The sequence below is a fragment of the Dermacentor variabilis genome, chromosome 2 (assembly GCF_050947875.1).
Source record: "Dermacentor variabilis isolate Ectoservices chromosome 2, ASM5094787v1, whole genome shotgun sequence".
Taxonomy (NCBI): domain Eukaryota; kingdom Metazoa; phylum Arthropoda; class Arachnida; order Ixodida; family Ixodidae; genus Dermacentor; species Dermacentor variabilis.
The window spans coordinates 36,938,163-36,953,552 of record NC_134569.1 but is presented as its reverse complement, the minus strand read 5'-3'; the positions used below and the strand labels follow the sequence as shown (position 1 = coordinate 36,953,552).

Below are 15,390 nucleotides of genomic sequence, written 5' to 3'. Positions count from 1 at the left end.
ATGTCCATCATCATGCGATTCTGGGCGCCTTAGAAGCTGTAGGGATTGGTGGACACGCCTTTCGCTGGATACGCTGCTATTTGAATGGAAGATCTTTCTTTCTTTTGACTGAAGAAGGAACAACGCCATCTAGCTATACCAGTCGTGGTGCACCTCAAGGTGGAGTACTGAGCCCGACCCTTTTCCACCTGGTGCTCGTTGGTGTCGCCGATTCGATACCGCAAACCGTTGAGCTCTCCTTATATGCAGATGACATTTGCATATGGGCCTCAGGAGTGACTCGTCTACAAGTCCGCGCACGACTTCAGAATGCTTCAACAGCTGTTTCAACATACATAAGAAGGCAAGGCTTGGAGCTTTCCCCTGAGAAATGTGTACTCGTTGCCTTTACTCGCAAAGCGATGGCCCCGTATGCTTTGCGGATTAATGACCAAACTGTACGATACAGACGAACGCACCGCTTTCTTGGCGTCATCATTGATAGGGACTTGTTTTGGAGCCATCACGTCTCGTACATGTTAAAGCGTTTGGCCGCCATCGTGGACCTTCTTGCATTTCTCGGCGGGATGTCCTGGGGCGCAACAGTATCATCAATGTCGCAACTATATAAAGCACTGTTTCGGTCTTCCTGCGGTACAGCTTACCTGTACTAGGAAATACTTGCGCTACAAATGTCCGCAAGCTTCAGAGTGTGCAAGCACAAGCACTCAGAACTTGTCTCGGTCTCCCCAAAACCACGTCATCGATTGCGACAGTGGCCATTGCCGGAGACACTCCATTGACAGTCTATATAGATACAGATGTCCTGAGAGCCCATATCTGACACCTGACTCGGATTCCCTCACACCGTCTTGCTTGCTTGCCAGCAAAAAGGCCACATTCAAACTTTACCAAAAGTGTTGTAAGACATCGGTCCTACTTGCCATCAGATTTTACGCCTGCTACACGATTATCAGATCCATTGTGGTGTCCGCACCGGCCGCAAGTGCAATTGACAATTCCAGGAATCAGAAAGAAAACTGGAGCGCCGTTGCAAGGTTTGAAACAAGCAACTTTGGAACACATTCACAACGTTCACAGATTCCGGCAACATGCCTACACAGATGGTTCCGTAAAGCTCAACAGCTCAGCTGCTGTAGTCATCATCCCGGCAAAATCTGAAGAAATCAAATTAAAAACTTCATGTGTGACCACATCAACGGGTGCTGAACTTGCGGCACTACGTGCTGCACTTGATTTTATTAATCAGGAACCACCGCAACAATGGACACTCTTTAGTGACTCCAAGGTAGCCCTTCAGTGCATACAAAGCCCAATGCGCCACGGACCCAACGAACAACTGGCCTATGAAATTCGACACATGTATCATCATAGCCATGCCAAGGGACACAACATAATCTTTCAATGGCTTCCAGGACATTGCAACATCAGCGGGAATGACCAAGCCGACGAAGCCGCCCGATCTGCACATGAAAGTGCTCAACGTGTCTTGATTCCGCTTTCGGGAACAGACGCTGCGGCTGCGCTGCGACTGATGTCCCGTGAATGTACTTTGCCTCTGTGGGTCTCGAACGCTTTTACCATGTGTCGTTTGCGTTCGTTGTCTCCGGATACACAGACGCACCTACCACTTGGGTTACCACGACGTAAACAGACCATGCTGTTCCGTCTGTGGCTAGGCGTTGCATTTACGAACTCGTATGCTTTCCTTATTCAATGGCCAACAGCCCCACGTGCGCCACATGCAACATCAATGAGACTCTCACGCTTATTATCTTTGTCTGCCCGCGATATAGTGCCAAGGGACAAGTACTGTGCAGAGTACTGGACAAGTTAGACAATCGTCCACTATCAGAATTCAAAGCTTTAGGCCAGTACTCCCTCAGAACACCCACGCTAAAGGCCTTACTCCCGTTATTAATGTTCCGGCGGTCTGCGGGGCATCACGATAGACTGTAAGAACGCCGCCCTCTACCGCTCTGTAGTGTACGCAGTTTGGTCGTGCTCGTCTCTATTTCTTTCTATCTCCCCCTTCCGCTCCCTTTCTCTTTTTATCCCCCTTCACCCTTCCCCCGTGCAGGGTAGCCAATCGGAACTGCCTCTGTTTAACCTCCCTGCCTTTCTATGCATTCTTCTCTCTCTCTCTGGCTAACCTCCCTGTAGTTCCTTTGCCTTTCTCTCTTTCTCTGTCTTGGCACGTCCATTTTGGAGGAGGAGCCAAGAATGGGAACCTGCCAATATCGCATATGCAGTGCCGAAGGTGTCTGTTTGGGCACATGCCCGGTGGCACATAACCCAAGTAGCCCAAGTTGCCCAATAATCCAGACATCAGTCAGCAGCGGGTTGTCTATTGGGGCACAAATCCAGTTATTGTTGTTTCTCGGGAGGGCAGCAGCCAGACCACCACACCTACGTATAGAGGCCCAAGCAAGTAGACAACCTCGGTCGATGGGAGAAAAAGGTTGCACCCATACCGCAATCTGCTCAAAGTTCCCAAAGAGGGCTAATCGCATTAAATACATCGAACTAGTATTATTTATGGTAGCCAGTGATTCGGGACTGCTTCTTTGATATTTTCTTCTATTTTTGTTTTCCTTGCGAGAATACCATGGTTTAGGCTGCGTACCACGCGCGAAGATATTCAAGCCCCCAGAGTAACTTTTTACGAACACTTGCGATGTAGTAACAACACTTTATGAAATATTTTTTTCAGCATGGTCGAGACATGATCAGCTTCCAAATAACAAGGAGAAGAAACAAGCTAAGAAAAGCTCGTGTAGTGAATCTTAAATTTTCAGGTGCCACTTGAGGTTCTACAGTGGTTTACAGTGGATGAACGTGCACTGAATCATACGTCGAGGCATGTATTTTACACGATGGGACGCGGCAATACAGGCGTTACTACTAGCCATGTCTTTCTTTTAATAATGTTCCTCAGTAGTCTCTTTTATTCGCTTTTATTTTCTCGCCTTCCTTTCTCCGTCTTTTCTTTATGTTAGCACATAGAATCACGTGTCATCTTCAGACATGTCGTTACCAGTGTGTTGCTCAGTTTTTCTTTCAAAGTAGGTGGCAGCATTTGATATATTTCAGGTGACGCTCGAAGCATCGACGATGTGCTAAAAGCGAAACGATGTCGACGCGCCTGGTTTGTTTGCTTGCTTTTTGCGAACGTGCGACACTGTTGAACTCAGTCAGAAAAATGGGAAAAAAATAAACATTCGTTTTCGCACAGATGTTGTCCCTAACGCACGATTCCCACAACGTCCCAAAAGCATTAGGAAAAGCAATACGTAAAGGTAAAAGGAAAGCATGTGCGTCCACTGGCGCTCAGGCGAACTTAGGAATGAACATAGAATATGCTTCCTCACATAGCGGTAATTTCGGCGAGTGTTGAACATTAGGCACTCTGAAGAAAAAACACCGCGTTGTCTTCATCGCCCTCCACTGCGGGACGTCAGGGACGTTGAAAGGCTGCAGTGGGTTCTTGCTCTTCTCTGGTGACCTCTCAGCCACCTGAGAAAATGTTCCCGTCTCTGTATTTTCTTTGTCATTATTAATATTTATTTAGGGCGTAAGATAAGTCAAACTTATAGGCATATTTAGAAATTTTCATGAAATTTTGATGACATGAAGGTCAACGCAGCTTCTGCCTAGAGACAGATGCGGCACAGCTGAAATATATTCCGGAAAACCACAATGTAGTAGCTATAGATCCTATATTGGCCTTCATATTCACAGACCAACACGTGCGTTTGAACATTTCATAACTTGGGCCACCAAATTGCATTATCGTGCTCTGAATAACTAAAATAAATGTCCTCATCATAATACACCAGGCTAGGCGATCAGTGAGACCAACATCTCCAGCTTATCGTTAAAGCATGCATCTCTCGCATCATAATACGCCAGGACACCAACTGAAATCGGCACTAACGATGTTAGATTGTAGGCGTCTTAGATTGGTGATGACGTGTTGGACCCGTAGTCAATAAACACCAGGAAACAGTGTGGCTTAGCAGCTTTAAAAAATATAGAGAACAGGCTATTGCTTAGTAGTATTAGTATATGAATGTGTACGATACGATCTCGTTCTGCAATTGTATATTATTTTGTTATGATAGGTGTAGTTCTGTTTGTATACCATCGCTTTGTATGCTATGTGCCCGGCAGTGCCGCTACACATTCTATCAATTATTTTACAGCGGAAGTGTCTATGGCTAGGATCCCGGGATTTCTTCGGGACGTAACGCCGACAGAAAACTATCATTCTATATGGCTCGTACCCTCGTAAGACAGAGGCTACAAGCACTCAGCAATGTGGAGCTAACAGTTCATGCATACATTTGGAATCACGCATACAACATACAGAACAGCATACGTTTTAATCAAGAAGGAGCTTAAAACAAGCATCCGAACCACATAGTTGATGATAAGGCGCTCTTGCGCCTACATGCAATTGCGAAGCACGTAGCGATCCCCGCATACGTTTCCGGGTAAATATTACTGTTGCGCAAGCTCCCGCAGGCCACGACAGCTTGTGAATTGTGTTGTGATAGTGTTATCGGGAGGCCGCGTATAGTGAGGACTCCTGAAGAACAGCGTGCATAAGAGGCGCGGCAAATTTATGTTCTCTCTGGTCCACTCTTTGTGGGTGCACGGTGTAGTGGCGGTAGCCAAGTCGCAGGTTGTCGAAACGTCTTAGGCCAGTAATAGGTAAAGTTCACGTGAATGTCGCCACGCGAATAATTTCAACTTACGTCGCAACGCGGAATCGTTCTAGAGAGAGAGAGATAGAGAGAGAGAGAGAGAGAGAGAGAGAGAGAGAGAGCGAGAGAGAGAAGTTTAATGATACGAAATGCCGAGAGGTACGAATCGTTCTAGTTGCCGTTTACAGCTTCGCTCTCCAACCACCTTCCCATCGTGCATTGAAGGCCATTTTTGTTCGCTCTCTTAATTTGACAGTTTCTATCGATGTTGTCACGTTGTTTTGACTGCTGTGTTATCGTGTCTTGTTGTGTGTGCGCTCAATGAAAATTTTCTCTGTCTTGAGACTCTTTGATATGTTTCTAATAATATATCGTTAACGCCTGCGAGTCGCCAATGACACTTTTTATCTTGAAACAGGAAGACTCTCAGCTAAGTCGAAAACATTTCAGACGACACAATCAATTATGTAATGCAGTACAGAACGTGCAATTAGCGGGTGAGTGTCCTCTCTTAGCCATAAATTTATTGACTGCGAAGCAAGGCGTACGATATTGCGTGTAAGAAGTTCAGTAAGAGTTGAACAAAGTGTAAGCTTGATCCAGCGAGTTCCTTCACTTTCGGAAGGAGAATAGTGAACAATAAATTGTTCGTGGCACTTTCTGTAGCGTGATTACTCGAATAATTACACTCTTTTCGTTCCGCGCACTCATCACATAATTCTCATGATTCTTCTTAAGCATGGGTGCCGTGCGTCTACGTGCATTCATTGTTGCATCTTTGCCGACTTGCTGCAGCAAGGTTCACACCGCCGCAAGCAAGTTGCGCTCAACTTTGGTCCGAATTAATCTCCCCTTCGAACAAAGCGAAGCTGCTCGCAGCGCTGAATCTTCATCACACTGGACGCACGATGCTACTAGCTACACTTGCAACGCACCCGCGATGATGAAGACCAGTCGCAGCGGTCACTAAACGAGGCAGGCTCATTCGCGAGCATCGCTTAACCCATGACACGTGCTCCGCCGCAACTGTAGACCGCGCTCCCAGAAGTGCGAGTGTTGGGACGAGAGACTCGGCGGGAACAGAAGCGAAGCCAAGCACATTGTTGGGCCAGCGCACGCAGCGTTGCATTTGTGCTCGGAACAACGGACAAGCGAATTCAGCGAAACCCTCGGAGACGTAACGCAGACGAGAATTCGCAACACGTATCGCGCGGCTACATTTTCTCAGAGACGCGCGTAGCCTCCGCTGCAGCCGCGGTGCCGTGCCTCGCTCACGGTGGCCGCCTGCCCGCCCATCTGCCCGCTGGTTTAGGGAGGACGAAAATGACAAAGAAACGCAGCACGAACCCTCCACGAGTTAGCTGGTTTCGCGCCTCTATGCATAAGAGTGTGCCGCAACGCTCTCGCGAGGCGTTTTTTCGCAGTGCGCGCAGGGACCTTGTTCTCTAAATGGTTTGCGGCACCACGGCGGTGCTGCGGCAGCTTGCCTGGGAGGGAGTTGCTCGCGCGCCGAGGAGTAGGGGGCGGCAGCGATAGCTTTTTCGTGGGCGCGAGAAAGTTTTCGCTGATGAACTGCTGGTGCAGCAACGAGAGGGCGCTCGCGCGGCTTCTGCGTTGTTTCCCCCGCGCGCGACGCGTTAGCGGTGGCGGCGGATCGGTTCAGCATCTGGTCGAGCGTGCTAGACGGCGCCGAGCCGCGGTAATGGCCGCGCCAGTCAGCTGGTGCGTGAGAACTCCCGCCCCGCTCCGCCGTGTTCTGCGATGCCGGTCACTCCTACGCTTGCAGCCTCTCAAGGCGCGAAAGGAGTTTGCGGGTCTTTGGGCTAGCGCAATGCAACAACAAAATTTCGTCACGGCACAACTTTTGGGGAGGCCGGTTACAGTCGCTGTTCATTTGTCTCCGCATTCGCCAGAGTTCATCGCAGTATGCTTCTTTTTTGCGGCCTGCTCTTGTTGTGTCGTACATTTATTACCTCGAAAATATTGTACGGGAAGAAATAATGAAGAAGGCTGTACTCGGTACGTTTCATTAAGTTTCTTCCAGAAGATGTGAATTTCTCAAATTACCACGACGAATAGTTGTGAAAATGGCGCATCTCCTTATGAGCACCCGAGTGGGAGTAGCCCGTGATGAATTAATTATAGTAGCGCCTGGCTGCGGTATTTCTGGATGTACGCACTAAATTTATGTTGCCAAGTGTGACAAATCATAGCGGCAACGACGACAAGAAGATGTAGAAATGGAATCTAGGGACACCATTCTAGATCAGGTATGACCCATATTACTTCAGCCCGAGAAGAATGCATACATTTAATTTGAATAATTGTTCATTGCTGCAATAAATGAGACGGGACTTGCCTAGCTTTAAGATACTTTTAGCATCACATTGTGTCATGTCTTGCAATATTCGTTATGCGTTGTTTAGCTACAATGTAGAGGATGCGTGAAAATTGAATGGCTGGCTAGAAAAAAAAAAGAAAAAGAAATTAGCGAAGAAGACAATGAAATTAAACAAAAGTCAGGACATAACAAAATTTTATAAGTCTTGAAGTTTTGTGTGGGTTATTTCTTGACGAACGGAATCACTTTACTTAACCGGGTGTTCAAAATTAAGCTTTGTGGTTTTCTTAAAATTAGGCACTGGGAGGCACACGCAGATCACCTGTGCAGACAAGTTATGTGACCAAGGGGACACAAAGTGAGATGATAATTATCACTGTCAGCAGCCCAGTTAATTAAAATTGAATAATAAACTTTTTATTGACTGCAGTAACTATGCATGTTTGTATTTAAGAGAGAAAGGCAGTAGTGTTTCTACGCAGTGTCAGTTGGAAGAATTAACCTAGCGTGGGTCTCTGTTCCGAGATATTCGAGTCCAAATTTTAATTGTCGTTCGCGCGATTACGCATGCAAGGTAGTTAGGATCGGTGCAAAGCTCCTTCCTGATGTGACGCGGCTGTTGCATGCGGCGTTTAGTCTGACAACGGGGTGGAGGCATTGGCAAAGAGGATAAGTGACCCCTTCCCCTCTCGGCTGGCGAAATGAAAAGTGGAAGAACCTGGAACCGCTGTCGTAACACGCGACCGCGCAGCCTGGGACGATAATGGCGCGAGCGGAAAAGTCAGAGGGCAGTGCGCGTGTATATTGGTGACTAGACGAGCGGGCATGGTTCTTGCCTGGGCTACGCAAACAATGTGACTGCTGACTTTCAGGTCTTGTAAGTTTTGTTGAAATCAAGAGCAACAACTGCAAGACACACCGCGCTCTCATATCTTGATTTCGCCAGCCGAGAGGCTAAGTGTAACAGTTATCATCTTTGCCTATGCCTCCGCCCTGTCGTCAGACTAGACGCCGCACGCAACAGCCGCGTCACATGAGGGAGGAGCTTTGCACCGATCCTCGCTCTCTTGCATGCGCATTGATGTGAACGATAATTAAAATTTGGAGTCTATTATCTCGGGGCACATACATGCTAGAAGAATTCTTACAAGTGAAACTGTGTAGAAACGCTACTGCCTCTAATTTTCGAATACAAACGTACACACTTACTGCAGTCAATGAAGAGTTAATTATATAGTTAAGTTTAGTGGGCTGCTGACAGCGATAATTATCATCTCAGCCACATAACTTATTTGCACAGGTGGTCTTCGCGCGCCTCTTAGTGCCTAATTAAAAAAAAGCATAAAGCCTAATTTTGAACGCCCGGTGTACGATGGCGACTCCGATTTCTTAGGCATGAAACTCAAGTAGACGAGTAACAAGGACGTTGGATTACTTAGTAGAAGCCGACGCGTAAAGGTACCGACATGTCGTAGGCTCAGATGTGTCAATATTTAAAACGTAGCGTAAACGTAATTAAGTAGCATAATCGAATAAAAGGCCGGACGGAGGGCATCACTGCGTCGACCAATGCAAGATTCCAATAACTGACGCGTTCTCGAATAACCATGTGTTCAATTAAAGGCGTATCGACGGGTGGTCATAAATTTTGAATTGCACAGCTTGAGGGACAACACACATCTGCGATGAGCATACGAACATTTAATTGAGCAAATCCGTGGCTTACAAAATAATATTTAAGGAAAAGGTAAGGTGGGCATGGCCCGCCCTTTAAACCCCGTTGCTGCCTGCTTATCTGTACTTATCTGTTGAAAAGGCATTTATTTAAAAACTGATTATCTTCGTAATATTTTACCCTTGGCCCAAGGGAGAACACGCGGATACACAGCGCTCTTACTGAGAGAAATCTCACTTTTTAATCGACATCATAGTAAACACGCCTTCAATAAAACGCATGCAAGTGCGATCCGTAATGCTTAGCGTTGTTTACCGAATACCATGCAACACAGGAAAGTCAATGCACCAATGGAAGCAATGCTATTACTCAGAAGTGTCTAGAACAAAATAAAAAAAGTAGTTTAACCACTATAGGATAAGAAGTGCAATCCTTCGAAATGCATGCGTGCAACTGCTGCAGATCATATAAAAACCTCTTACTCAACGCAGTATTAGAGTCGAGAACGCGTATGGTTAACCTTAATCAGGTCATTAGGAGGGCGTCCATCCTAATCCTATCATGGGATTACTTCTGAGAGGATTACCGCGCTGAGCCAAAGCTTCCGCGACAAAGTGGCGTAGGGTTCTCTACGCTCGCCGGCGACTTCCTCATTTTTTTTCGATGCCCGTCACCGATCGTCTTTCTTTGCTACGGCGTTTTCCTTCCGGGACGCAAAAGAGAAAATTCCTGAGACGAGCCAGAAGAAAACAAAGCACTTTTGCGGCGAACCAGTTAAAGTATCATCCGCTTGAAGCAAGTGGATTGTCGCTTGACAGAGAACACTCGAAGAATCCCTCCGTGGCGAAATGTCGGAGGAAAGATTGGCGGAAACTGGATGCGTTTCACGCTTATCTAAATCGGTGAGCGTCTGGCATGGCTTAGTTTTGTCTTTTATGTATTTTTCTAGCAAGAGTGGGTCGACAAAAGCGCACCCGCTCGCATCTTTCCTTCCCCCTCAGACTATGGGCCGAGATTAACTCTGCTTTGTTCCATCTCTACACCAGATGTACACCTGCACCGTTCGCATTCCCTTGAGCCGAGGTATCGTTCGTTGTGCTAGTGCTTTCGTTTTATTTTTCTTATATGACAAAGAAAAGGAAACTACTCCTATTTTCACGCTACTCCTGAGAGCTACTTGTACTAGCGGAGCCGGTGGGCGCCAAGCAACTGTATACGACGCAATGCAGTGTATACAAAACTATGCAAGTAATACGGCGATATGTATTCACGGTCATTTAATGTACGTGAACGCTGCATGAACGGTAAAGAACGTTGTGGCAGTGTTATATTTGTTATAATTACCTCAATTGCTCTTTTCCATTCATTTGCTTATTATGTGTTAAAGACATTTTTCCTTTGTGCATGTATTGCTGTAGAACGCGGGGAAACGGCGTAGCCGAAGGACTTGCTGTTTCAGTATATCTACTTTAACCAATGTATAACGGAACAAAACACAACGACACGTGATGACGCCACTTGTTGAAGTGTTTCCCAAGCGTGCTGCCTTTCTTTTCGTACGCTGCCTCTCGCACGCCCTTCACAGTAGCGATAGGAGAGTGCCCTGCAGGCACCTAGCGCTTACTAAACACACCGACACGAAACTGTCACGCGCTGCTGCAGCTGTCAAGGGCGGCGCTCCAATATTCATGGGCTAATCCCAAAGACAGTGGATTACCGAGGCAACATGTGATGAATTTTGTTGCTTCATTACAATGATTAGTAAGGTTTTTTTGTGTTGTTGAAGCGCATGAAGATGTCTCCGGAGTTCTCTCCTGGGCCTCTGGCACCTGTCGATATAATACATAACAAAAGTCAGAGTTTGCGCTACTGGCACAACCGTGAGAAGGAAAAATCCAAGTGAGAGTTTTGCTGGCAAGAGACGTGAGAAACTTGAAGCCACCTTAAAATTAAACTGAAAGACTAGCGCAATGTTGAGTAAAAATGAAAAGAACCAGGAAAATATTCCGCGCCATACAAATACAGGCCACCAGAAAGAAAACCGGGCTGAGAAAATGCTTCGCGCCGGAGATCCGAGTTTTCTGCTTGAAGAACAACTGCTTGCTCAGGCAGATGCCGACACACACACATACACGGTATCCAGTGACAGCCGAGCCTTTTCCCATAGAGAGAGAAAGAGAGAGAGAGAGAGAGGAAAGGGGAAGGCAGCGTGACTGGTTGTTTAGTTGCCTCATCACGCGCCGTCGGCAGCATTCCGCTCATTGTCGCGAAATTCTTTGGCAGCATGGTGGAACACACAAGCCCAGTAAGCAGCGCCTGTGCTTTCGTACGTACACGTAAAGGTGTCCCAAATCCGCCCCCTCCCACCACCCACCACTCTGCCGTGCGATGTTCCGGCGAAAAAGCTGGCATCGGTGCTAGTTTGCTGGAGAATGCGCCGCAGCTGGCAGATGCCGCCCGTGAGCCTCACGTTTCGCAGGTCGATTGCCGAGCTTGCTAAGCGCCGTGCGCTCAGTCGACGCTCGGGAATCCGCAACCTTGCCGAAAAAGTGGCGCGCGCCCCCGTTCGCTGCTAAGACACATTCAGGCCCTCTTCCGCGCTGCGTGCAAGGTGCTATCCTCGTTGCAACAGCGCCCGCTGCGATGACTTATTGGGAAGAGAATCGTGATTACTGAGAAGGGAGGAGGAGAAGGAACGGGGTTGTCGGCTCCTTTATGAACCAGTGGAGCAAGTCAGCGGAAACCTCGATTAGAGCCCAGTCGGTTCTCCGCAATCGTGAACGCGCGAGCTGCTCACCGCAACAGGCACCTAACTTCGCACGGAATGGGCCGACTAAGGCGCGTACTTGCAGGCGAAGGCAAGTTACTCATTTAACGATAAAAGGGCGACTTCGATTTCGTCACCGTTCAATTTCAAGATCTGAAACATGAATGCGCAATCAGTATTGCCTGATATTTTGCAAGCAGCAGGGGTAAAAAGACCAGGACGAAGAAAATGGGACCACAGCCCACGTGCTTCAAGTATTACTTGAAGTGGGGAAAAAAAAAGCTCGCAGATTTTCAGCGAATATCTTGGAATCTTGCGAAGTATAGCTTTCGTGAAGCTGTTGATTAAATGCTATAAAACTAATTTCAATGTGTAAAATTGTCTTTATTTTTATCTAATGCAACGTGTAATCTCATTCAATTTGTACGTTTACGCAACGCACAGGTCACAGCATTAGTACTATGGAGTGTGTATGTTTATGCACTGCACCACTCGCAACCTATGCCGGTATGGAAACAGCGCTTAAATTTATGCATACACACACTCTAAGATGTCGATGGTGCGATGTCACGAGGACGAAGGCAACGTTCGACGTTTGCCGAGAGAGGAATGTCCAAAAGAGATGGATGCAGAGAGATGTACGATGCACATTTAAATACGCCTACAGTGCTTCTACCCGTTGTATAACTGCCGCACACATTTTGTAGGTTATTGGCCAAAAAAAAGGCACGCATCCCGTGGAACAATCTCCAAATTCTTAAGAAATTCAAATAAGCCTTCGCAAGTCATGCGCTATTCCGTTAATAGGTATGTGCGCTTTATAGATATATATGAGCCGACAGTATATTTACAGGTGTATGTAATTATTTATTGTTTGATTACGCGAAACAACAGTGCCTTAACTGGAACCGCACTGTCAGTTAAAATGTTGTGCTCTCATTGCGACTTCGGAATGAAGGACGAGAGACGGACTCATGGAGCAGCCGAAAAGAAAAAAAAAATGTATGGGGTTTTACGTGCCAAAACCACTTTCTGATTATGAGGTGCACCGTAGTGGAGGACTCCGGAAATTTCGACCACCTGGGGTTCTTTAACGTGCACCTAAATCTAAGTACACGGGTATTTTCGCATTTCGCCCCCATCGAAATGCGGCCGCCGTGGCCGGGATTCCAACTCGCGACCTCGTGCTCAGCAGCCTAACACCATAGCCACTGAGCAACCACGGCGGGTGAAAAGCTAACGAAAAGCTTTACACAATATATACAGATGTAGCAGAAGGTAGCGTACATGTAGCGGTAAGAAGCCGCCATACCAACGGCGTGCATAGTGGCGACTCTCTCTTGTAAAAACGGGCCGGTTCTGCCTTGAATATTTTTGGTGACCCATCGTCATCAGGAATGAGGCGGGGCGGGTGCTGATGTCACCGGCACCGCATTCATCTCTCGTCGCGGTAGAAGTCTTGGTGCGACGTACCAGCGAACTGCATGGGAGGGGGTGAGAAGTTCCACAGGACTTTGAAGGCTGTCAATGTCTTGGTAGTCTTGGTAGTAGTCTTGGTGCGCTCAGCGCCATCGGACTCCTCAGTACGAGCCACGGAAAGGGGTTGGCATTTTCGTGGAACTTTGAAGGCTATCTGTTGATGTTTGGAAATCAACACAAGGGCAACCAGTTCAGAAGAACGATGAGGGGGGGGGGGAGTAGAGCTCGTTGCATCGATGATAGGCACCCAGTGAGGCATAACAACCCCATAAGCCGGTTTCCCTACAATCTCCAAATATAACCGGCAATCGAGGTGCAGATGGAGCGACTAATTGGCCAACCAAGGCAAAACCATGGCGGGCTACATGCGAAGAATGTGTCGCTATAAAAGGCGGATGCCAGGGTGTTTTAATGCGGCTTATTTAGAAACACCTCATGATTTGAAGGTTTTGAAGGTCTTATTGGAAAAAAATTGGTCACAGAAAAGTATATGGTAAAGATGCATACAGATGAAGTCCCAGAGTTTAAACTGCCGAGGGGACCTCCTGTGCTAATTACAAAAAATAATCAAATACAGACAGGCAGTGGTGCTGCATATCAGTGAAACAGTATTAGCAAAGATAAATTAAACAACGAAAATACATAACTTCATTAGAACATCACTATACAGAGAAATACACATAAAACAAATTAAGTACTGGACGGTGTTACATAATGTAAAGTGTAAAAAGCAAAACACGGTTCGTTGTCAATAAAGGGCATTTATAATTAACAGGCTGTTGATCACAAGTGAATTTTCAATGCTTTATGAAATGAGTGTTCTGAATGGACGCACTTGATGCTCATGGGCAGTGAATTCTAAAACATTATTCCCAAAAGAGCCCAGTCTGCTCCTTGTAATTTGTGCGTAATTTAGGTAATAACATATTCTTTTGTTCCGAGAATCTGGTCTTAGAGGGAAATACCTAAATAAATGAAAGTATATAGACGCAGAAAAGTCGTTCCTAGTGGGCTATATTGCATGCAGCTTGCACAAAGAAACGAAGATGAAATGACGAGTTCAAGAAAATGCTGATGAGGGACATTTTCTCACTCGCCATTACCAACGAGGCTCCCGTATGCACCACTAGCCAACGCGCAGCCTTTCTTTACAGGCTGCGAAGGCCAGAATGAAATCGAATGAAATTAGGTCAAACTTTATGTGTCTCGAATACAAGGAAAGGTAATGTCTACACTTATACCGCCGTGGCACGTACACTGTCAATGATTATTCCAAGCGAACGCTGTTAAACTTGCTGAACTTGTTGAACTTGATCTTTTAAAAAAGCCAGAAATTATTTAGTAATGTCGAAACAGAAAAATCGCACAGTCTCTCTTCAGCAACACATTCATCAGAAAAAAGAAAGTACGTAGATTCAACGCGCATCTTGGAATCTATGTGAAGCGATCGAAGCTTTCGCGAAGCGGTTAGCCAAATGCTGTAACTTTGCCCATTTACTTCCTGCGTCTTTGGCGTAAAGCAAACTGGCGCGCGCACATGTGGTTTCGCACAACCGTGCTATACGCAACGGGACATACACGACAATCACCTCGATGAGTTGTACGCGTATAGTTGGCCTTGGGTGCTGTTGAAGTTCACGTGTGATTGCGGTACAATTGTTAGAGCATGGGGCTGATTTTCTTGAGGTCCGAGGTTGGATTCCTCCTTCGGGAACATGATTCAAATTTTTCTTAGAGAATAACTATTTGGCAAGGCAGGTGGCATTTCACCACAGTCAGGAAAGTTTGGGAGGGTTCGTAAAAATAAATAAAACAAAAGGGTCGTTTTACAACCAAACGGAAACAAACAAAAAGAAACCTGTGGTGGGGTACGAAGAGATCACTATTTACTCGACCTGCGCGAAACTGAATGAGCATTAGTGCCCATCTATTTGGATGCAACTACGACTTTTATTCAACGCCAAGGGTCTCTAAAAGTCTAAAAAGGATGTAGCACGGCGTCCATTAAAAGTGAACAGGCACAACGGTTATACTAAAGGAGTGTTCACGCGTATTTAAACAAGTCACTATTTCAGCGAAGACCCGTAGACAATCTATTTCACAAACAGCTGTTCCAATTTGTTTTTGATAAATTCTGCCTTCAGGATTACATATAATTTCTATCACACATTATGCCTTATGAGAACCCAGGCGAATAATGACCAAATTTGCTTGAAGCACGACAACACCAAAAAAATAAAAATAAGAAATAAATAAAGGAACGGCATCACGCGAGTTCCGTCTCACGGTATACTGTGGCGCACTGTACAGCGCACGCATGCATATTCATTCATTTATTTATACTGTCAGCCCACATCGGGTTATTACAGGAGATATTAGAGGATATTGCATATCCTCTCGTATGCAGACGCAAGGTATA

The 15,390-nt window shown here is 46.4% G+C and overlaps 1 protein-coding gene across 1 annotated transcript in view; it reads left to right on the top strand.

The window, feature by feature from the left end:
- Positions 1–15,390, top strand: part of LOC142571632 (lachesin-like) — a 222,864-nt gene that overhangs the window by 108,565 nt on the left and 98,909 nt on the right. The gene's annotated exons all lie outside the window — the stretch shown is intronic.